The sequence below is a fragment of the Siphateles boraxobius genome, unplaced genomic scaffold, assembly GCF_051911475.1.
Source record: "Siphateles boraxobius isolate OS27281-9 unplaced genomic scaffold, OSU_SipBor_1 73, whole genome shotgun sequence".
NCBI lineage: Eukaryota > Metazoa > Chordata > Actinopteri > Cypriniformes > Leuciscidae > Siphateles > Siphateles boraxobius.
The window spans coordinates 1,469,729-1,481,447 of record NW_027509201.1 but is presented as its reverse complement, the minus strand read 5'-3'; the positions used below and the strand labels follow the sequence as shown (position 1 = coordinate 1,481,447).

Here is an 11,719-nt window from a genome sequence, read left to right as displayed (position 1 = left end):
AATTTGGCGGTTAAAAGTATAACATTTGAAGCCATTTGAATGAACTCGAAAAAAAGATTCGTTCATTTTGATGAACGAGATAAGAGTCAGTAAAATTATCCGAACTTCCCATCACTAGGGCACATCACAGCAATGAACATTGAGGAGGAAATGTGCTTAGAATAGTTGTAGTCCTAAAAATATGACACTATGAAATGCCCCAAGTCATGAGATAAAAAGTCAAAATTATGACTATCACTTAAGTCATAATTTCAAGTACACCTCAAACCACTTTCACACTATTCTTTAAGCATGCTGCATTCGTCACATTCTGCAACTTCTTTAAAAAAAAAAAAACTTTTAACATATAACAATTAATAATAAATCTAAAATGTATAAATATAAAATCTACTCTACTGCATCATGTTGTGATGTATTTTTATTCTATTTTCTCACACATCTGGACATGGTTCGAATTTACAGGTCAGAGTTCACCAAACTTGAACTTTGGAATGCAGAAAATTCCACAACTTCTTTTAAATGCAAGTCAATGGAACGTAACGTGTTGTGAGCCTTTACAGTACATGCAGTGACTTGTTAAAGGGCAAAAATGTTATAGTTCCCAAAAGCTGAATGCACACTGTAAGAACATCACCACCTCCTCTACACAATGGGTGATAGAATTGCAGACTATATGATGACTGTCCCTGTTTTCTGATGCAGCAGGTTTCAGCATCATCTCCTCCATCAAAGGCAAAGATCATTTCAGTTTTAGGTTCCATCCCTCCAGGATGTGATTCACCATCTGTGGTTTTCCCAACCCTTCTTCACTGTCTCTCTCTCTTTCTCTCTCATCTTTCCTCCAGCTATGATCTGCCTGGCTGTGATGTGGTCACAGTGCACCATCTCTCACTGTCTATCCTGCAAATTTAGTTGGGTGGAATCTCACGAAACGTCTATCATGCTTAAAGAATCCTGTTAAGATTTTGTGCATTGTGACATTTTGCATTTAATGCAATTAAGCATTTTACCCATCAAACACCATAATGCAAAAATTAAAAAATAAAATAATTCCCAAAACAAACCTCATTCTCATTACTATAATGTGAAAAAAGCAATGACTTCAATGAGTGAAGGGCAAAAAAAAGAAACAGAAGTTGACAGGTCTGAATGCTGAAACACAAATTGTATTGTATTGTTTATTTATCAAGCACTATTTTAAAAAAACAGTCTGTTGACCAAAGTGCTGTACAATTTTACAAACCACATACGTAGACAATACCAACCATAAAAGACAGAAATAAAAACCTACAAATAATATAAAATAAATAAATGAAACTCCTCATGTGCAATACACACCCAGTTATGATTACCCTGTCTCATCATATGCGAATGCTATGAAATATTCTTTTAACTTGCGCTTAAAACACTTAGCTTGGGTGCCAATCTGAGAAAGATCATTCCACAGCTGCTACAAATGCTCTATCTCCACCCATTTTCTATTTGGTCCTAGGAATCGTTAAGGCCAGCCTGTCAGCTGACCTTAAAGACCGTTTCGGCTCACATTTCTAAATCAATTCCTTCAAATACTGAGGAGCCAAATTAGCGATTCAACAAAAACTCTACTTGCTTCTTGTTGTGCTTCTGCAGAGGGAAATACACCTGCATATCATCTGCGTAGAAGTGAAAAGAGATTCCATGCTCATGAAAAACTGACCCTAGGGGCAGCATTTACAAAGAAAACAAAATCGGGCCCAGAATAGACCCCTGTGGTACTCAGCTAAACTAGTGCAAAATTGTTCTATTCCTTCTATAAATATGATAAAGGTGAGAATTTGAAAGATTAGTATAGTTGAACATATAATTTTGTGAACACACACCAGCCTAAATATTGTTCTGGATGGTGTATATTGCGTGTTTTCTTATGGCAACCTGCTGCATTTAAAAGCCTTTGCCTGTGAGCGATAGATTCATTACCACATCATGCAAAAAAGATTAACGCGGCAACGCTTCAGCGACTCAAGATTCACAAGAGCCAAGAGTCAACTCGAGCCCCTCTGGTGTTGACCAGGCCTGCCAGTCCCACTTATCGTCCCCGAGAGCGTTTGCACAGAGAGATTTTCTCGTTTTCTCCTGGTGCGCCTGTGAACATCTGCCCGGCATTTTAAAGCTCTTAAAGCAGAGCCTGTGATTTCACTCCCTCCTGACTGCTGTTATAGACCTGTGAGCTGGAAAATAGCTGAAGGTCAGCGTGTCCTCAACACATCAGCTTTAATGATGAGGGTCACGGTACAGGGTCCAGACGTTCAGCTGACGCGCAGGATTGAGTGGATGATGCTTCAGCAGATGGAAAGGTTGGGTGGTGTTGATCTAGGATGTAAAACAGCACAGTTAATTATTCTCATAATTTGCTAACAATGAGCAAAAAATATCATCTTCTAGAATGAGACAAATGACAAATGGATAAATACTAACCTGAGATAATCAGATATGAGAAGGCACAGCCCACTTGTGGAAAAAAAACACTTTTTCAATTTTCTCTTTGGACATGGTACCATAGTAATTTTTGAAGTACCGCAGAGTACCATGCGACATAATGGTTTGCAAATGTTCAAAAGTTTGGGATCGGCAGGATTTTTTAAGTTTTTGAAAGACAAAAGGCTGTATTTATTTGATTAAAAATACAGTAAAAAACAGTATTATTTTAAAATATTATTACAATTTAAATAGCGGTTTTCTGTTTGAGTACATTTTTAATTGTAATTTATTCCTGTGATCAAAGCTGAATTTTCAGCATCATTACTGCAGTCTTTCGTGTCACATGATCCATGAATATAGTTGAAAAGAGTGTCACACAGTATAGTATATTTTTAAAATATTTATTTTAAAATAGAATTTTTTGTAACATTATAAAGTGTGTCCATGCTAAATAAAGGTATTATTCTGCAGTTTTGCAAAGGCTAGCACCACTCATTTTCTCCAGAAAATGTGAAAATCTATAGTCTGACTTGTTTCACTGAAATGTAAGCATTTTGAAATGTTTCGGACGTTACAGTTTCTCTCATTCAGAAGATAAACATGCTTGACTGTTTCATCATTGAACCTGCCTGTTTTGAAGAGTTTCAGCAACAAATTTGAATGCTTGTGAAAAATTTGCTTTAATGCACCATATTTCTTCAAAATACTCTTCATTTAATCCATCTCACCTCCAGAGACAAGAGGCCTTGTGGAATCTCATCAGGCCACACGTGATGCTCAGCGTGAGATGGTGACGTGCAAAGCCCCCTGTAGTTTATTCTCCTGCGGCTCTCACATCTGAGCTGTCAAAGGTCAGCGTCCTCATCCATCAGCCATCGATCGGCCTCCTCCCGTGCGTGTGATCCGGCCCTGTCGTGAGAGCAATGATATTTCAGACCAAACCCAAGGTGAGCTGAAGGCTGTTTGGGTTTTTGTAGAGATAAAACTGAGGGAACGACTCAATGCTGACTGAAGAAGTGTCAAAACAAAAGCTGTTTCACAGTACAGACAGATATTATTCATATCAGTGTCTGAATCAAAACAGCAGGATTCTGATTCTCTCACAAACCGGTTTCAAACAGCATACTAGCTATACAATTTTTTAAAAGAAAGCAGAATGCATACTGAAATAACTTAATAAGTGGTTCTAAGAGAATATAAAATCTTAGTAGAACCTATTAAGGTTCTATATAGAACCTTTTCTTCGAAGAGTGAATTGCATTGTAGGATACAGTTTCTCATGCATATCGTTAATTATTTAACTTTTAATTGTGTATTTTAAAAAATGAGTATGCAGTGTACTATTTTTCAAAAATAGCACGCAGTCTACAGTGTAAGTATTTATTTCTGAGCATAGCCATATTTGACTATCACTTCTTAGAATATATTATTCCTAACTCAACTTTTGCAGTCCAATCAAACACTAAGGAACTTTTACACAAAAGTGGCATACAGAAACAAAATAACACATTATAATATAAGCCTGTAACCTATGTTCCCTCTAATTTTTTCTCTTGCTGAGCAAAACTTTTTTCTATTGGGCGGAAATATTTCGCCACCTGAGCAAAAATATTCTTTATACCTGACCTGTACAGCATACGTAGAAACACAACGGTTTCAACATTCAGTTGTAACTTTTAACTTGAATGTGGCGTTTCTATTTTATTTGACCCTTGATGTAACTTATTGGTATTAAATCATATTTTTGAAAAACAAGCAGTTAATTAAGAAGTCACTAAATGAAGCACATTTTGGGTTACCTGATATTTTTCCACAGTGCTGTTAACTGTACAGTCTTTACCAAGAAATCCTATGAAAAATAATTTACAAAATCTTCTGCAGGACAGTTCAATTCTTTACAATAATATAATTTAGTATGAAAGAAAAGTAAGCTGTTACACTGAGATGGTTTGGGAAAAACCATAAAGTGTTTTTGTACAGTCAATTAATTGTGTACAGGAAGCATTAAACCATCAAAGTTAAATGATTGTTTATTTCTCATGAATTTCCAATATTTTCTTTAGCAGGGGGTTTCAAAGTTTTTAATGGCAATGAGCCCGTGACATTCTTTATTTAGGCTTATAATATAATAAAATATAGGCCTAATAAAATATAATATTTAAAAAACGAATTGAGGTATTTGAAGTGATATAATATATCAGTTTAAATGCTTCAATTTGTTTACATATTATATTATTATAATATATAACAAACTGATGCATTTAAATAGATCGAATAGCTAAATATTTTCAAGAAAAGTGAATATGTGAACTCTTTTATAGTAATATAACCATGCCTGAGATCAGAACTGGACGCTTGCTTAAACATACAACAGGGCATGTGAGGAGGAATTATTGATGGATAATTCACTTAATACAGCATCATACAGTGCATTATAAAACACATTGGGTCTATTAGTTCCAGTTAATACAGTGTTTAAGCCGAACTAAAACAACAGACCCCCCCCCCCCCCCCCCCCCCACACACACACACACACACACAGTCATGTGGTTCAAACTGATTCATAATGAAGCGCCATGATGCTTCAAGAAACGTGTTACTTTAGCTCATTTTGATTAAGCATAAAAAAGCCTATAAATCACCTAAAAACTCTCTTAAAACTACATTCAGTGACATAATGATAGTATTCGCAACATAATAGGGGGTTTGCCAGAACTAACTGTTGTATGTATAGGCCTATGTATACACTATAAATATATATATGACCATGCATTATCAATAAATCTGCAGGGCTCTCAAGTTTTATCAAAAGTTTAGAGTGAGATTTAGGGGAGGAGCCACCCAAATATTTGCAGCAGCGGTCCCTGGACCCAACCAAATTCGCTTCAATTTTTGCTAGCAGTTCAATTTTGCCTATTGTTCATAATTGACCAGCACAAATGGATATTATAACAATTGTTAAATCTGATAAAAAGACAAATTCATCCAAATAAAATAAATAGTTATATTTAAAAAATACAAATAATTTATTGAAAAATAAAAATAAATTTGACCCCAAACAAGCCAACGTACATAACATTGTGTCATAACAACTTGCCCTGAGCATGTATGTCAAGACCCAAACCGGTCACCTTTACAGGGGTCATCGGATGCCCATTTTCCACAAGTTGGTATGATTCTTTTGGGTCTTCATGTAAAGTTTGTAACATACTTTGGTTAAAATTCCTCAATGGTTGTGTAAAACAACACCCTTTTTATCTCTTCAAAAACAGCTCTGTTCACAGTGACCCGTTTCGGTGCATGTCTCTTTAAATGATAATGAGAAACAACTTTTTGGCTTTTTGAGGATTAAAAAAAAGTAAATGGATTTTTTTCATTGCATGGTGATTGTGTCCACACACTGCAAAGACACATTTATTTGCAAATACCATATAAAAGTGTATTTTGCATCCGATGACCCCTTTAAAAGCAGTTGGAGAGTTTTTGAATGCATCAAAAATAATTTAGCACGAATTTAGCTATACTCCTCAACATCAGCTCTCACTGTCTTTGATCGCAGGCAAGAGATATCGTCCAGGAATCGTAAAATCAAAATGCTAAAAAAATAAATAAATGAAGATGTCCGCAAACATTCATCAGATCGTGCTCTTCGACTTCCACTCCGTGTGTGCGCGTGTTGTCTAGTAACGAACGTGCTTGCAGCGGGAACACATAATTTACCCGGAAACAACTAATTCTAATTTCTGATTGGCTGTTAGCTAGCATTTAAATCTGTATAACTCGAGACAGATGCTATGAACTCGGCAGAGAACTTCCCTCCGTTTGCCCGCGCCTCGTCCATTAATTGTATAGCGGTACAAGTTCCCTTACTCCTCAGCGTGAGAAATACAAGGTTTGGTGTGTGAGCGTGTTGAAATGCGTGACTTGAGAGCCCTGAATCTTTCTGTTTTGTCTGTGCAGTGGAAAGATGATCTTGATCCCATTGATATTCTCTGATACAAAATTCACCAATAATCTCATAGGAGCAGTTTTATTATGAAGCAGTGAAGCTCTCGGCCTATTCATACCTCACACTCCTCAACATGATGAAATATCACAGGACAGCATTGCCAAGTCCATACAGCGATCAAACAACATGGCACTGATCCATGACAACTCAACACAACATTATCTATGAACGTACAAGCATCTGCATCACATCCTCTGACAAACCGTCACACACACTCAGTGTCACAGGTCATCTACTACACAGATCTGACCACACACACATGTGATAACGTTACTGATTACTGACCTCGTGGTTTATGATTTAAAACATTTCGAATGAAACACCAAAAGGCGTTTGATATCAAGGCTTCAAATAATAAAGTTTAATGAATGCAAAGGATACATCAATTAAATAGTAAATCACATTTATTTCACACAAAATTTTGCCATACAAATTAAATATTTAAAACCTGAAAATGTGAATCATTGACAAGGCCGCTGTTTGATTTGGGAAACATTTCAATCGTGGTTTATTTCTGTCAATATCTTCCACTATCTGTTTATGTACTGAAATGGAGTCTATTGAAACTCTTAAAAACAGTGGCGAACTCATTTGGGAGCTCATATTAGTCAAATAAAATATGTTTTAGTTTCAATCACAAATTCAAACCTTTTCAAAACTATTTAAAATAGAGGTTCTTACTTGTCTTCCCTCCATTTTGAAAGGGTTCCAATGATGTCACTTCCTGTGTGACACAGTTCTTCTTCTTCTTTCAGTTTAATGGCGGATCGCAACCAGCGTGTGACACAGTTGGAACACAGTTGGAATGTTTATATATATATATAAATTATTTTTTTCATAAATTGTGTTTCATAATTGTTACAGGTTCTATTATGGCAACGTACACAACCATTCAATAGTTTGGCGCCAGTAATAATTCTTTTTTTTTTAAAGAAATCAATAGGACACATTAAATTAATCATAAAAAAGTAAGAAACATTTACAATGCAAATATTTAAAATAAATGTTGTTTATTTTATTCTATTCATCAAAGAATCCTGAAAACAATATCACAGTTTCTATTAAAAATATGAAGTAGCACAACTGTTTTCAACATTGATCATATAAATGTTTCTTGAGCATCAAATCATATTATACCGATTTCTGAAGGATCATGTGACACTGACGACTGGAGTAATGATGCTGCAATTATGCTTTTGATCACAGGAATAAATTCGTTTTACAGTATATTCACATTGAAAACAGCTATTTTAAATTGTAGTAATATTTTGCTTCTACTTCCTGCTCAGCTACTGTTCGGACGCTCTCGCTTACTGCTCCGCGCTTTGCTCTATCGCTTTTATATTTCTATATTTTATCTCCTTTCATCACCTAATTTTAACTTCAGCAAATCAGCACAGTGCTCAAACGTTTGGATTACTACAAAAAAAAGCAGAATTATTTTATTCAACCAGCCTCCCACTGAAAGCTTACATTCCGGGGAAGAGAAAACAAAACTGCCTACATTCATAAGGATAAGAAAATGCCTCCTCTGGAATCTACTTGCTGCTCCAACTGCCACAGACTTTTACAAAGGATTGCAATTCTTGAAACAAAGTTAATTGCGGGACCACCAAACCAGACGGAACACACAACAGAGCTTCGTCATGGACGTCCTCAGCATACAGCCGGTGAGTCCCATGAATCTAGTGCTTCTCGACAGGCCATACTGAGTGTAGAGAAACAAGCCGATCGTTTTACTAATCGATGGCACAAACAGGGTGCGAGACCCAAAGGCACTCGAGACATCAGATTGTCACGAGCATCACATATTACTGCAGTAGCATCCTCTACCCCAGATACGGCTCTGACAAGGACTGCAAACACTGGTCTCCTACCACCGCCTATACATCTTGAGAACAGATTTGAAGTATTAATGAATGAGGAATCCCCAAATTTGATGAATGTGATTGAACACAGACTGAATCAACCAGTAGCTAACACTGATGCTAACTGGGGCTCAAGGTCGAGCAGACAGCGGCACTCAGCTCACAGTGCAGCCGAGCCCAGGACTCTGATAGTGGGCGACTCCGTAATCAGAAACATTAATAGCAGGGATACAACAACGTGCTGCCTTCCACAAGCAACAACATCTGATGTAAACAGGGAACTTCAGAACATTCTGATGAAACATAAGACTGCAAATCGACTGATCATTCATGTGGGGAAGAATGATATTCATAAAGAGCAGTCGGAACTTCTTAAAAAGGATTTCAATGAACTTTTTGAAACACTTAAAAGACTGAAAGTTCAAACATTCATCAGTGGACCACTCCCAGCAAGAGGAACAAACAGGTTTTCACGGTTGCTTGGGCTTAATACATGGCTGCAAAAAACCTGCAATATAAAAGGAGTGAACTTTATTGACAACTTCAATCTTTTCTGGAGTCAGAGGCAACTGTTTCAACAGGATGGCCACCACCCAAACAAACTTGGTTCAAGAGTGCTAAAGGACAATATCTACTTCTCCCTCCGTCATCCTTCTGCAATGTGTGCCAATCCACTCAACCTGAATGGCACACACACACCTGGATACAGTATGAATGACCACAGGATTTCACTTCAGCCCCTGAATGGACATGCGGTTGACACATCACACAAGGACAGTGATAACACCACTCAGCCACAACAACCTCTGCTCACGGACACAATCTCAGCTGAGCCCTGCCCACAGAGCTCACCACAGACAGACTGTGACATACCAGCACTGCTCCAATATACAGCACCCAAGGACGACTTTCTGGAAAACAGCCAGGGAAACCAGGACAGCATATTACAGCCTCCAATAACACCAGAGCAAAAATCACTCTCACTGGAAACATTATCACTCTCTCCAGCATCTCCACTTCTGTGCTTCTCAGAGAAAATGGAACAACTGGTGCACGCTGGAACTAGACTATCCCACTCTTTTGCTGCGAGCCCCCAGATACCAACCAAAAAACGCCAGGCCCCACAACCACCAAAGCCTACGGGCCCAGCTCGCCCTCCCCCTCCCCCTGTGAGAGCTCTTCGGCCTCTGCCACAGCGCCAGGGCCCACACCCTCCTCCGGCGGCTCGAGGTGAACCAAAAACAACTGATACCAGCTCTCAGTGATATGTGTCGGGTCCCCGCTATGATAACAATAACTTTCTCAAATGTTTACAGAACAAGCGGGAACCCAGTGTGCCTGTATGTTTTTCTATTGCTGTTCAATTACATGATAGAAAGTCTAAGGCCTTCAAAAGCCGTACAGCAAACCCATCTAATCTGGTGCCTATTACACGACATACCAAGATTGCTGTGGGGACAAAAAGTAAGACTGTTAAGTTAGCACTTTTAAACATCCGCTCACTTAAAAATAAATCACTTTTAGTCAATGACTTAATAACCACATACAACCTGGATTTTATGTTGCTAAATGAAACTTGGCTAGAAGAAAGTTGCAGTGCAACAGTCCTCAATGAAACAGCCCCTCCTAACTTTACTTTTATGAGTGTCTGCAGAGCTGTCAGAAGAGGCGGAGGTTTAGCTGCTCTTTATAAAGATGTCTATCAATGTAAGCAAATATCATTTGGGAATTACCCGTCTTTCGAATATCTGGGTATTGTGTTAAAAGGTGCTCCACGCATTTTACTTATCATTGTTTACAGGCCTCCAAAATACTCTCCAGCTTTTGCTGAGAACTTAACAGAACTGTTAAGTTCTATTTCCTCAGAGTTTGACTGCTTTGCCATTGCTGGAGATTTTAACATTCACATAGATAATGCAGAAAACAATATGGCAAAAGAAATCAAAACTGTTTTAAAAACTTTTGATCTGACTCAGCATGTACATGGAGCCACACATAATCGTGGACACACTCTAGATTTACTTATCAGTAAGGGTCTAAACATTTCATCAATTGTTATTAAGGATGTAGCACTGTCTGATCATTTTTGTATTTTCTTTGATATATTGATCTCTCCTGCCATTGAAGCTAGATCTGTGTCTGTCAAGAAGAGATGCTTAAATGAGAATACTAGTGTACTATTTATGAAGGCTATATCTTTAACACCAAGCATATCTGCTGACTCTGTTGATTTTCTCCTTGATTCTTTTAACTCAAAAGTTAAGAGTGTAATTGATGATATTGCTCCTGTGAAAGTCAGGAAGAAGAGTGGCAGACAAAAAGCACCTTGGAGAAACTCAACAGCAGTGCAAAATATGAAAAGACAATGCAGAAAAGCAGAGCGCATGTGGCGGAAGACAAAACTTGTAGTCCATTATAACATCTACAAAGACAGCATCCATGCTTTCAATAAGGAACTAAGCAAAGCTAGACAGACTTTTTTCTCGAATATTATAAACAGCAATATAAACAACACGCGCACTCTTTTTGCTACTGTAGAGAGACTGACAAACCCCCCAAGCCAGATTCCCAGTGAAATGCTCTCAGTGAGAAAGTGCAGTGAGTTTGCTTCTTTCTTCTCTGAGAAAATCAATAATATTAGAAAGGTGATCAGCTCATCCTTGAGTTGCGCTGGGGTCAGGCAGATCAAACAACAGCACGAGAAAGTAGCAACTATGTCTGATTTCGAAGAAATTGATGGCAAAATTTTGGAAGAAACCGTACAGCAACTAAAAACATCAACCTGCGCCCTTGATGCACTTCCCACATCTTTTTTCAAAAATGTGTTACACAGCTTAGAAGCAGATCTCCTAGAAGTGGTAAATGCCTCACTTCTCTCTGGGAGTTTTCCGACCTCCCTGAAAACTGCTGTTGTCAAGCCCCTCCTGAAAAAGAGCAATCTGGATAAGACCATATTAAACAACTATAGACCGATCTCAAATCTTCCTTTCATAGGCAAGATCATTGAAAAAGTTGTCTTCAATCAGCTGAACAAATTCTTAAGCTCGAATGGATACTTTGACCATTTTCAATCTGGTTTCCGACCGCACCACAGTACAGAGACCGCGCTCATAAAGATAATAAATGATATTCGCTTAAATACTGATACAGGCAAATTATCAGTGCTGGTACTACTCGACCTCAGTGCTGCATTTGACACTGTCGATCACAAAATACTTCTTGACAGGCTGGAAAACTGGGTCGGGCTTTCTGGGATAGTCCTAAAATGGTTCAGGTCATACTTAGGAGGCAGAGGTTATTATGTGAGTATAGGAGACCATAAGTCTGAGTGGACATCCATGACATGCGGAGTCCCTCAAGGCTCAATTCTTGCGCCACTCCTATT

The 11,719-nt window shown here is 38.0% G+C and overlaps 1 long non-coding RNA gene across 2 annotated transcripts; it reads right to left on the bottom strand.

Annotated features, from left to right (window-relative positions):
• Positions 1-1,146: 1,146 nt before the first annotated feature.
• LOC143724404 (uncharacterized) lies at positions 1,147-7,204 on the bottom strand. Of its 2 annotated transcripts, none has more exons than XR_013197360.1 (3): positions 7,148-7,204; positions 3,186-3,366; positions 1,147-2,349 (listed from the first exon to the last, which is right to left on the bottom strand). It is a non-coding gene; the product is annotated as an uncharacterized LOC143724404 (long non-coding RNA). The 2 variants fall into 2 exon arrangements; XR_013197361.1 differs by lacking the exon at positions 7,148-7,204 and adding an exon at positions 6,525-6,655.
• Between the last annotated feature and the right edge of the window lie 4,515 nt (positions 7,205-11,719).